The following is a 12213-nucleotide window of genomic DNA, read 5'->3' as shown; positions in this document are numbered from 1 at the left end:
CCCCGGATTGCTGCTGCCCCCGCCTTCAAGCCAGAGATGCATTTTCAAACCGATGTAAGTTTACGTTTGGCTGCTGGCTTCAGCGACGGTGGCTTCAAAGTCCCGCCGGGTCTGCTTTCCTTTGGTAGGGCCAGGAAGCCTCTTACAACAGGTATTGGCTGCCTGTCGCCTGCTTTTATCAACTGTGCCAGGACGTGAGCCTTGTGTTTTACAAAATCAGGACAGCAGGCATTGCAGTGGCTCCTGCTTCAGAAAGGCACCTTGAAGAACAGCACTAGGAGCTAACGGAGGGCACCAGGGGTATGGGGGCCAGTGGTGCAATGGATAAGGCGCCTGACTAGGAGTCAGAAGGTTGTGGGTTCCACTGCCATCCGGCTGGGCTCCCAACTCTGTGCTTTGTTTCTTTGAATTACATTTAAATTCCCTTGGCCTTCACTGCTCGCAATAGACTTTTGATTTTATGTGGGGCGGGCCCGGTTGCACAGCAAGGAAACACCAGGCGCCATCTCGAAGCACCACCAGTAGGGGTCCCTCCAGAAGGCCCCAACAAGCAGCAGATGATTTCTATGCATGTGTGCGTCCTGTCCTTCAATGGGTGGGGGTTGGCTTGTGTTGGACACAGTCCCAGGGCAGCCCTTCACGTCCCTGATCGGCCACGATCGGCCAGAGACCTCTCTGGTGAGCGCCGCAGGCGAGCCTTCTCGGGACCTCAGCAACTGAGGGGCACATTTCCAAATGAGGGAGACATTTCCAGAAAGCGCACCAGGGAACGGCTCGGCCTCTGCTTCGTGGCCTAACCCAGCCTGGTCCTTCTCCAACCATCTGGGAGCTGTCCAAAAGCCGGTGGGCCTGGCGGAATGGGCTCCCAGCAGGCCCTGGCTGACTGGTGATTTGCATACACACAGACACACGCACGCACGCACACTCTCTCTCGTGCTATCTGCTGCCTTTCAGACCCTGCCACCCCTCGCTTGCTTTAAAGGAGCAGTTGGCGAATGACACTGAGCAAAGAATGCACAAGTGGGTAAAGAGATCACACACCTAGAGGCAGCCAGCTCTCATGAAGAGTAGGGCCTAGAAGCAGTGAAGCTTGAGGGGCTGTGCGCTCTTTGCCATGAGCCCCTAGAGGCGGATCATATAGAAAGCGCTATATAGAAATGAGCAGCCAGCAGAGGACAAGGCAGCCGCTCTCGGTGCAGCACAGCACAGAGAGGATCAAGAGAAACGGGAAGGGCTTCCGCGGCAGCGAGCAAGCACAAGACCAGCACGGGAGCGGGGCCCCTTTTATTCTGTCAATAAAAGGTATTTCTCTCCTGGCACGCACGTGTCTAAAAATATGGAACGCTTCACGAATTTGCGTGTCATCCTTGCGCAGGGGCCATGCTAATCTTCTCTGTATCGTTCCAATTTTAGTATATGTGCTGCCGAAGCGAGCACACACTTGGGGCTGAACTGGCCAGTGTATAAAAGCCAGCGCATCGGCTGCCTTTTGACCTAGGTTGACTTGTTATGCTCTAACTTTGGCAAGAAACTGTTTGGTTCTGGGGCCGGTATGGAACCAAGAGGCAAAGACCAACGACCCAAGCTTCCTCGCTGCTGGTTTGGCCCAAAAGGAAAGGTTCCGTGTGCTTGGCTATTGCAATGCAGGAAGAAAGGATCATGGTCCAGGCTGCATGCAAAGTGGCACCTCCCGTCATAATGCCTGGGTGATGGGTGCTGTGTGCCTGGACGCATCACAATAGTCCCACAAGCCAGAGAAAAGCCAGAGGGCCTGTGAGGGTTTGCTTGGGGGGGGCCCTGTTGAATTCCAGGATAGGCAAGGTGAGGCAGCGGCCTAGTGCGCGGACCCCCGAGAGCCCCGGATTGCTGCTGCCCCCGCCTTCAAGCCAGAGATGCATTTTCAAACCGATGTAAGTTTACGTTTGGCTGCTGGCTTCAGCGACGGTGGCTTCAAAGTCCCGCCGGGTCTGCTTTCCTTTGGTAGGGCCAGGAAGCCTCTTACAACAGGTATTGGCTGCCTGTCGCCTGCTTTTATCAACTGTGCCAGGACGTGAGCCTTGTGTGTTACAAAATCAGGACAGCAGGCATTGCAGTGGCTCCTGCTTCAGAAAGGCACCTTGAAGAACAGCACTAGGAGCTAACGGAGGGCACCAGGGGTATGGGGGCCAGTGGTGCAATGGATAAGGCGCCTGACTAGGAGTCAGAAGGTTGTGGGTTCCACTGCCATCCGGCTGGGCTCCCAACTCTGTGCTTTGTTTCTTTGAATTACATTTAAATTCCCTTGGCCTTCACTGCTCGCAATAGACTTTTGATTTTATGTGGGGCGGGCCCGGTTGCACAGCAAGGAAACACCAGGCGCCATCTCGAAGCACCACCAGTAGGGGTCCCTCCAGAAGGCCCCAACAAGCAGCAGATGATTTCTATGCATGTGTGCGTCCTGTCCTTCAATGGGTGGGGGTTGGCTTGTGTTGGACACAGTCCCAGGGCAGCCCTTCACGTCCCTGATCGGCCACGATCGGCCAGAGACCTCTCTGTGAGCGCCGCAGGCGAGCCTTCTCGGGACCTCAGCAACTGAGGGGCACATTTCCAAATGAGGGAGACATTTCCAGAAAGCGCACCAGGGAACGGCTCGGCCTCTGCTCCGTGGCCCAACCCAGCCTGGTCCTTCTCCAACCAGCTGGGAGCTGTCCAAAAGCCGGTGGGCCTGGCGGAATGGGCTCCCAGCAGGCCCTGGCTGACTGGTGATTTGCATACACACAGACACACGCACGCACGCACACTCTCTCTCGTGCTATCTGCTGCCTTTCAGACCCTGCCACCCCTCGCTTGCTTTAAAGGAGCAGTTGGCGAATGACACTGAGCAAAGAATGCACAAGTGGGTAAAGAGATCACACACCTAGAGGCAGCCAGCTCTCATGAAGAGTAGGGCCTAGAAGCAGTGAAGCTTGAGGGGCTGTGCGCTCTTTGCCATGAGCCCCTAGAGGCGGATCATATAGAAAGCGCTATATAGAAATGAGCAGCCAGCAGAGGACAAGGCAGCCGCTCTTGGTGCAGCACAGAGAGGATCAAGAGAAACGGGAAGGGCTTCCGCGGCAGCGAGCAAGCACAAGACCAGCACGGGAGCGGGGCCCCTTTTATTCTGTCAATAAAAGGTATTTCTCTCCTGGCACGCACGTGTCTAAAAATATGGAACGCTTCACGAATTTGCGTGTCATCCTTGCGCAGGGGCCATGCTAATCTTCTCTGTATCGTTCCAATTTTAGTATATGTGCTGCCGAAGCGAGCACACACTTGGGGCTGAACTGGCCAGTGTATAAAAGCCAGCGCATCGGCTGCCTATTGACCTAGGTTGACTTGTTATGCTCTAACTTTGGCAAGAAACTGTTTGGTTCTGGGGCCGGTATGGAACCAAGAGGCAAAGACCAACGACCCAAGCTTCCTCGCTGCTGGTTTGGCCCAAAAGGAAAGGTTCCGTGTGCTTGGCTATTGCAATGCAGGAAGAAAGGATCATGGTCCAGGCTGCATGCAAAGTGGCACCTCCCGTCATAATGCCTGGGTGATGGGTGCTGTGTGCCTGGACGCATCACAATAGTCCCACAAGCCAGAGAAAAGCCAGAGGGCCTGTGAGGGTTTGCTTGGGGGGGGCCCTGTTGAATTCCAGGATAGGCAAGGTGAGGCAGCGGCCTAGTGCGCGGACCCCCGAGAGCCCCGGATTGCTGCTGCCCCCGCCTTCAAGCCAGAGATGCATTTTCAAACCGATGTAAGTTTACGTTTGGCTGCTGGCTTCAGCGACGGTGGCTTCAAAGTCCCGCCGGGTCTGCTTTCCTTTGGTAGGGCCAGGAAGCCTCTTACAACAGGTATTGGCTGCCTGTCGCCTGCTTTTATCAACTGTGCCAGGACGTGAGCCTTGTGTGTTACAAAATCAGGACAGCAGGCATTGCAGTGGCTCCTGCTTCAGAAAGGCACCTTGAAGAACAGCACTAGGAGCTAACGGAGGGCACCAGGGGTATGGGGGCCAGTGGTGCAATGGATAAGGCGCCTGACTAGGAGTCAGAAGGTTGTGGGTTCCACTGCCATCCGGCTGGGCTCCCAACTCTGTGCTTTGTTTCTTTGAATTACATTTAAATTCCCTTGGCCTTCACTGCTCGCAATAGACTTTTGATTTTATGTGGGGCGGGCCCGGTTTCACAGCAAGGAAACACCAGGCGCCATCTCGAAGCACCACCAGTAGGGGTCCCTCCAGAAGGCCCCAACAAGCAGCAGATGATTTCTATGCATGTGTGCGTCCTGTCCTTCAATGGGTGGGGGTTGGCTTGTGTTGGACACAGTCCCAGGGCAGCCCTTCACGTCCCTGATCGGCCACGATCGGCCAGAGACCTCTCTGTGAGCGCCGCAGGCGAGCCTTCTCGGGACCTCAGCAACTGAGGGGCACATTTCCAAATGAGGGAGACATTTCCAGAAAGCGCACCAGGGAACGGCTCGGCCTCTGCTCCGTGGCCCAACCCAGCCTGGTCCTTCTCCAACCAGCTGGGAGCTGTCCAAAAGCCGGTGGGCCTGGCGGAATGGGCTCCCAGCAGGCCCTGGCTGACTGGTGATTTGCATACACACAGACACACGCACGCACGCACACTCTCTCTCGTGCTATCTGCTGCCTTTCAGACCCTGCCACCCCTCGCTTGCTTTAAAGGAGCAGTTGGCGAATGACACTGAGCAAAGAATGCACAAGTGGGTAAAGAGATCACACACCTAGAGGCAGCCAGCTCTCATGAAGAGTAGGGCCTAGAAGCAGTGAAGCTTGAGGGGCTGTGCGCTCTTTGCCATGAGCCCCTAGAGGCGGATCATATAGAAAGCGCTATATAGAAATGAGCAGCCAGCAGAGGACAAGGCAGCCGCTCTTGGTGCAGCACAGAGAGGATCAAGAGAAACGAGAAGGGCTTCCGCGGCAGCGAGCAAGCACAAGACCAGCACGGCAGCGGGGCCCCTTTTATTCTGTCAATAAAAGGTATTTCTCTCCTGGCACGCACGTGTCTAAAAATATGGAACGCTTCACGAATTTGCGTGTCATCCTTGCGCAGGGGCCATGCTAATCTTCTCTGTATCGTTCCAATTTTAGTATATGTGCTGCCGAAGCGAGCACACACTTGGGGCTGAACTGGCCAGTGTATAAAAGCCAGCGCATCGGCTGCCTATTGACCTAGGTTGACTTGTTATGCTCTAACTTTGGCAAGAAACTGTTTGGTTCTGGGGCCGGTATGGAACCAAGAGGCAAAGACCAACGACCCAAGCTTCCTCGCTGCTGGTTTGGCCCAAAAGGAAAGGTTCCGTGTGCTTGGCTATTGCAATGCAGGAAGAAAGGATCATGGTCCAGGCTGCATGCAAAGTGGCACCTCCCGTCATAATGCCTGGGTGATGGGTGCTGTGTGCCTGGACGCATCACAATAGTCCCACAAGCCAGAGAAAAGCCAGAGGGCCTGTGAGGGTTTGCTTGGGGGGGGCCCTGTTGAATTCCAGGATAGGCAAGGTGAGGCAGCGGCCTAGTGCGCGGACCCCCGAGAGCCCCGGATTGCTGCTGCCCCCGCCTTCAAGCCAGAGATGCATTTTCAAACCGATGTAAGTTTACGTTTGGCTGCTGGCTTCAGCGACGGTGGCTTCAAAGTCCCGCCGGGTCTGCTTTCCTTTGGTAGGGCCAGGAAGCCTCTTACAACAGGTATTGGCTGCCTGTCGCCTGCTTTTATCAACTGTGCCAGGACGTGAGCCTTGTGTGTTACAAAATCAGGACAGCAGGCATTGCAGTGGCTCCTGCTTCAGAAAGGCACCTTGAAGAACAGCACTAGGAGCTAACGGAGGGCACCAGGGGTATGGGGGCCAGTGGTGCAATGGATAAGGCGCCTGACTAGGAGTCAGAAGGTTGTGGGTTCCACTGCCATCCGGCTGGGCTCCCAACTCTGTGCTTTGTTTCTTTGAATTACATTTAAATTCCCTTGGCCTTCACTGCTCGCAATAGACTTTTGATTTTATGTGGGGCGGGCCCGGTTGCACAGCAAGGAAACACCAGGCGCCATCTCGAAGCACCACCAGTAGGGGTCCCTCCAGAAGGCCCCAACAAGCAGCAGATGATTTCTATGCATGTGTGCGTCCTGTCCTTCAATGGGTGGGGGTTGGCTTGTGTTGGACACAGTCCCAGGGCAGCCCTTCACGTCCCTGATCGGCCACGATCGGCCAGAGACCTCTCTGTGAGCGCCGCAGGCGAGCCTTCTCGGGACCTCAGCAACTGAGGGGCACATTTCCAAATGAGGGAGACATTTCCAGAAAGCGCACCAGGGAACGGCTCAGCCTCTGCTTCGTGGCCTAACCCAGCCTGGTCCTTCTCCAACCATCTGGGAGCTGTCCAAAAGCCGGTGGGCCTGGCGGAATGGGCTCCCAGCAGGCCCTGGCTGACTGGTGATTTGCATACACACAGACACACGCACGCACGCACACTCTCTCTCGTGCTATCTGCTGCCTTTCAGACCCTGCCACCCCTCGCTTGCTTTAAAGGAGCAGTTGGCGAATGACACTGAGCAAAGAATGCACAAGTGGGTAAAGAGATCACACACCTAGAGGCAGCCAGCTCTCATGAAGAGTAGGGCCTAGAAGCAGTGAAGCTTGAGGGGCTGTGCGCTCTTTGCCATGAGCCCCTAGAGGCGGATTATATAGAAAGCGCTATATAGAAATGAGCAGCCAGCAGAGGACAAGGCAGCCGCTCTCGGTGCAGCACAGCACAGAGAGGATCAAGAGAAACGGGAAGGGCTTCCGCGGCAGCGAGCAAGCACAAGACCAGCACGGGAGCGGGGCCCCTTTTATTCTGTCAATAAAAGGTATTTCTCTCCTGGCACGCACGTGTCTAAAAATATGGAACGCTTCACGAATTTGCGTGTCATCCTTGCGCAGGGGCCATGCTAATCTTCTCTGTATCGTTCCAATTTTAGTATATGTGCTGCCGAAGCGAGCACACACTTGGGGCTGAACTGGCCAGTGTATAAAAGCCAGCGCATCGGCTGCCTATTGACCTAGGTTGACTTGTTATGCTCTAACTTTGGCAAGAAACTGTTTGGTTCTGGGGCCGGTATGGAACCAAGAGGCAAAGACCAACGACCCAAGCTTCCTCGCTGCTGGTTTGGCCCAAAAGGAAAGGTTCCGTGTGCTTGGCTATTGCAATGCAGGAAGAAAGGATCATGGTCCAGGCTGCATGCAAAGTGGCACCTCCCGTCATAATGCCTGGGTGATGGGTGCTGTGTGCCTGGACGCATCACAATAGTCCCACAAGCCAGAGAAAAGCCAGAGGGCCTGTGAGGGTTTGCTTGGGGGGGGCCCTGTTGAATTCCAGGATAGGCAAGGTGAGGCAGCGGCCTAGTGCGCGGACCCCCGAGAGCCCCGGATTGCTGCTGCCCCCGCCTTCAAGCCAGAGATGCATTTTCAAACCGATGTAAGTTTACGTTTGGCTGCTGGCTTCAGCGACGGTGGCTTCAAAGTCCCGCCGGGTCTGCTTTCCTTTGGTAGGGCCAGGAAGCCTCTTACAACAGGTATTGGCTGCCTGTCGCCTGCTTTTATCAACTGTGCCAGGACGTGAGCCTTGTGTTTTACAAAATCAGGACAGCAGGCATTGCAGTGGCTCCTGCTTCAGAAAGGCACCTTGAAGAACAGCACTAGGAGCTAACGGAGGGCACCAGGGGTATGGGGGCCAGTGGTGCAATGGATAAGGCGCCTGACTAGGAGTCAGAAGGTTGTGGGTTCCACTGCCATCCGGCTGGGCTCCCAACTCTGTGCTTTGTTTCTTTGAATTACATTTAAATTCCCTTGGCCTTCACTGCTCGCAATAGACTTTTGATTTTATGTGGGGCGGGCCCGGTTGCACAGCAAGGAAACACCAGGCGCCATCTCGAAGCACCACCAGTAGGGGTCCCTCCAGAAGGCCCCAACAAGCAGCAGATGATTTCTATGCATGTGTGCGTCCTGTCCTTCAATGGGTGGGGGTTGGCTTGTGTTGGACACAGTCCCAGGGCAGCCCTTCACGTCCCTGATCGGCCACGATCGGCCAGAGACCTCTCTGGTGAGCGCCGCAGGCGAGCCTTCTCGGGACCTCAGCAACTGAGGGGCACATTTCCAAATGAGGGAGACATTTCCAGAAAGCGCACCAGGGAACGGCTCAGCCTCTGCTTCGTGGCCTAACCCAGCCTGGTCCTTCTCCAACCATCTGGGAGCTGTCCAAAAGCCGGTGGGCCTGGCGGAATGGGCTCCCAGCAGGCCCTGGCTGACTGGTGATTTGCATACACACAGACACACGCACGCACGCACACTCTCTCTCGTGCTATCTGCTGCCTTTCAGACCCTGCCACCCCTCGCTTGCTTTAAAGGAGCAGTTGGCGAATGACACTGAGCAAAGAATGCACAAGTGGGTAAAGAGATCACACACCTAGAGGCAGCCAGCTCTCATGAAGAGTAGGGCCTAGAAGCAGTGAAGCTTGAGGGGCTGTGCGCTCTTTGCCATGAGCCCCTAGAGGCGGATTATATAGAAAGCGCTATATAGAAATGAGCAGCCAGCAGAGGACAAGGCAGCCGCTCTCGGTGCAGCACAGCACAGAGAGGATCAAGAGAAACGGGAAGGGCTTCCGCGGCAGCGAGCAAGCACAAGACCAGCACGGGAGCGGGGCCCCTTTTATTCTGTCAATAAAAGGTATTTCTCTCCTGGCACGCACGTGTCTAAAAATATGGAACGCTTCACGAATTTGCGTGTCATCCTTGCGCAGGGGCCATGCTAATCTTCTCTGTATCGTTCCAATTTTAGTATATGTGCTGCCGAAGCGAGCACACACTTGGGGCTGAACTGGCCAGTGTATAAAAGCCAGCGCATCGGCTGCCTATTGACCTAGGTTGACTTGTTATGCTCTAACTTTGGCAAGAAACTGTTTGGTTCTGGGGCCGGTATGGAACCAAGAGGCAAAGACCAACGACCCAAGCTTCCTCGCTGCTGGTTTGGCCCAAAAGGAAAGGTTCCGTGTGCTTGGCTATTGCAATGCAGGAAGAAAGGATCATGGTCCAGGCTGCATGCAAAGTGGCACCTCCCGTCATAATGCCTGGGTGATGGGTGCTGTGTGCCTGGACGCATCACAATAGTCCCACAAGCCAGAGAAAAGCCAGAGGGCCTGTGAGGGTTTGCTTGGGGGGGGCCCTGTTGAATTCCAGGATAGGCAAGGTGAGGCAGCGGCCTAGTGCGCGGACCCCCGAGAGCCCCGGATTGCTGCTGCCCCCGCCTTCAAGCCAGAGATGCATTTTCAAACCGATGTAAGTTTACGTTTGGCTGCTGGCTTCAGCGACGGTGGCTTCAAAGTCCCGCCGGGTCTGCTTTCCTTTGGTAGGGCCAGGAAGCCTCTTACAACAGGTATTGGCTGCCTGTCGCCTGCTTTTATCAACTGTGCCAGGACGTGAGCCTTGTGTGTTACAAAATCAGGACAGCAGGCATTGCAGTGGCTCCTGCTTCAGAAAGGCACCTTGAAGAACAGCACTAGGAGCTAACGGAGGGCACCAGGGGTATGGGGGCCAGTGGTGCAATGGATAAGGCGCCTGACTAGGAGTCAGAAGGTTGTGGGTTCCACTGCCATCCGGCTGGGCTCCCAACTCTGTGCTTTGTTTCTTTGAATTACATTTAAATTCCCTTGGCCTTCACTGCTCGCAATAGACTTTTGATTTTATGTGGGGCGGGCCCGGTTTCACAGCAAGGAAACACCAGGCGCCATCTCGAAGCACCACCAGTAGGGGTCCCTCCAGAAGGCCCCAACAAGCAGCAGATGATTTCTATGCATGTGTGCGTCCTGTCCTTCAATGGGTGGGGGTTGGCTTGTGTTGGACACAGTCCCAGGGCAGCCCTTCACGTCCCTGATCGGCCAGAGACCTCTCTGGTGAGCGCCGCAGGCGAGCCTTCTCGGGACCTCAGCAACTGAGGGGCACATTTCCAAATGAGGGAGACATTTCCAGAAAGCGCACCAGGGAACGGCTCAGCCTCTGCTTCGTGGCCTAACCCAGCCTGGTCCTTCTCCAACCATCTGGGAGCTGTCCAAAAGCCGGTGGGCCTGGCGGAATGGGCTCCCAGCAGGCCCTGGCTGACTGGTGATTTGCATACACACAGACACACGCACGCACGCACACTCTCTCTCGTGCTATCTGCTGCCTTTCAGACCCTGCCACCCCTCGCTTGCTTTAAAGGAGCAGTTGGCGAATGACACTGAGCAAAGAATGCACAAGTGGGTAAAGAGATCACACACCTAGAGGCAGCCAGCTCTCATGAAGAGTAGGGCCTAGAAGCAGTGAAGCTTGAGGGGCTGTGCGCTCTTTGCCATGAGCCCCTAGAGGCGGATCATATAGAAAGCGCTATATAGAAATGAGCAGCCAGCAGAGGACAAGGCAGCCGCTCTCGGTGCAGCACAGCACAGAGAGGATCAAGAGAAACGGGAAGGGCTTCCGCGGCAGCGAGCAAGCACAAGACCAGCACGGGAGCGGGGCCCCTTTTATTCTGTCAATAAAAGGTATTTCTCTCCTGGCACGCACGTGTCTAAAAATATGGAACGCTTCACGAATTTGCGTGTCATCCTTGCGCAGGGGCCATGCTAATCTTCTCTGTATCGTTCCAATTTTAGTATATGTGCTGCCGAAGCGAGCACACACTTGGGGCTGAACTGGCCAGTGTATAAAAGCCAGCGCATCGGCTGCCTATTGACCTAGGTTGACTTGTTATGCTCTAACTTTGGCAAGAAACTGTTTGGTTCTGGGGCCGGTATGGAACCAAGAGGCAAAGACCAACGACCCAAGCTTCCTCGCTGCTGGTTTGGCCCAAAAGGAAAGGTTCCGTGTGCTTGGCTATTGCAATGCAGGAAGAAAGGATCATGGTCCAGGCTGCATGCAAAGTGGCACCTCCCGTCATAATGCCTGGGTGATGGGTGCTGTGTGCCTGGACGCATCACAATAGTCCCACAAGCCAGAGAAAAGCCAGAGGGCCTGTGAGGGTTTGCTTGGGGGGGGCCCTGTTGAATTCCAGGATAGGCAAGGTGAGGCAGCGGCCTAGTGCGCGGACCCCCGAGAGCCCCGGATTGCTGCTGCCCCCGCCTTCAAGCCAGAGATGCATTTTCAAACCGATGTAAGTTTACGTTTGGCTGCTGGCTTCAGCGACGGTGGCTTCAAAGTCCCGCCGGGTCTGCTTTCCTTTGGTAGGGCCAGGAAGCCTCTTACAACAGGTATTGGCTGCCTGTCGCCTGCTTTTATCAACTGTGCCAGGACGTGAGCCTTGTGTGTTACAAAATCAGGACAGCAGGCATTGCAGTGGCTCCTGCTTCAGAAAGGCACCTTGAAGAACAGCACTAGGAGCTAACGGAGGGCACCAGGGGTATGGGGGCCAGTGGTGCAATGGATAAGGCGCCTGACTAGGAGTCAGAAGGTTGTGGGTTCCACTGCCATCCGGCTGGGCTCCCAACTCTGTGCTTTGTTTCTTTGAATTACATTTAAATTCCCTTGGCCTTCACTGCTCGCAATAGACTTTTGATTTTATGTGGGGCGGGCCCGGTTTCACAGCAAGGAAACACCAGGCGCCATCTCGAAGCACCACCAGTAGGGGTCCCTCCAGAAGGCCCCAACAAGCAGCAGATGATTTCTATGCATGTGTGCGTCCTGTCCTTCAATGGGTGGGGGTTGGCTTGTGTTGGACACAGTCCCAGGGCAGCCCTTCACGTCCCTGATCGGCCACGATCGGCCAGAGACCTCTCTGTGAGCGCCGCAGGCGAGCCTTCTCGGGACCTCAGCAACTGAGGGGCACATTTCCAAATGAGGGAGACATTTCCAGAAAGCGCACCAGGGAACGGCTCAGCCTCTGCTTCGTGGCCTAACCCAGCCTGGTCCTTCTCCAACCATCTGGGAGCTGTCCAAAAGCCGGTGGGCCTGGCGGAATGGGCTCCCAGCAGGCCCTGGCTGACTGGTGATTTGCATACACACAGACACACGCACGCACGCACACTCTCTCTCGTGCTATCTGCTGCCTTTCAGACCCTGCCACCCCTCGCTTGCTTTAAAGGAGCAGTTGGCGAATGACACTGAGCAAAGAATGCACAAGTGGGTAAAGAGATCACACACCTAGAGGCAGCCAGCTCTCATGAAGAGTAGGGCCTAGAAGCAGTGAAGCTTGAGGGGCTG

General features: G+C 55.4%; 6 non-coding genes across 6 annotated transcripts; all 6 read right to left on the bottom strand.

Annotated features, from left to right (window-relative positions):
• Window positions 1-1330: 1330 nt before the first annotated feature.
• On the bottom strand, window positions 1331-1437 carry LOC138512031 (U6 spliceosomal RNA). The gene has a single exon (XR_011280906.1). It is a non-coding gene; the product is annotated as a U6 spliceosomal RNA (small nuclear RNA).
• Window positions 1438-3180: 1743 nt separating this feature from the next.
• On the bottom strand, window positions 3181-3287 carry LOC138512030 (U6 spliceosomal RNA). Its single transcript, XR_011280905.1, has one exon. It is a non-coding gene; the product is annotated as a U6 spliceosomal RNA (small nuclear RNA).
• Window positions 3288-5030: 1743 nt separating this feature from the next.
• LOC138512029 (U6 spliceosomal RNA) lies at window positions 5031-5137 on the bottom strand. The gene has a single exon (XR_011280904.1). It is a non-coding gene; the product is annotated as a U6 spliceosomal RNA (small nuclear RNA).
• Window positions 5138-6885: 1748 nt separating this feature from the next.
• Window positions 6886-6992, bottom strand: LOC138512028 (U6 spliceosomal RNA). The gene has a single exon (XR_011280903.1). It is a non-coding gene; the product is annotated as a U6 spliceosomal RNA (small nuclear RNA).
• A 1749-nt stretch (window positions 6993-8741) lies between these two features.
• LOC138512026 (U6 spliceosomal RNA) lies at window positions 8742-8848 on the bottom strand. Its single transcript, XR_011280902.1, has one exon. It is a non-coding gene; the product is annotated as a U6 spliceosomal RNA (small nuclear RNA).
• A 1739-nt stretch (window positions 8849-10587) lies between these two features.
• Window positions 10588-10694, bottom strand: LOC138512025 (U6 spliceosomal RNA). Its single transcript, XR_011280901.1, has one exon. It is a non-coding gene; the product is annotated as a U6 spliceosomal RNA (small nuclear RNA).
• Between the last annotated feature and the right edge of the window lie 1519 nt (window positions 10695-12213).

The sequence above is a fragment of the Ambystoma mexicanum genome, chromosome 6p (genome assembly GCF_040938575.1).
Source record: "Ambystoma mexicanum isolate Mex_15411 chromosome 6p, UKY_AmexF1_1, whole genome shotgun sequence".
NCBI lineage: Eukaryota > Metazoa > Chordata > Amphibia > Caudata > Ambystomatidae > Ambystoma > Ambystoma mexicanum.
Note: the sequence above shows the minus strand (reverse complement) of the source record. Positions and strands in the feature narration are given on the sequence as shown.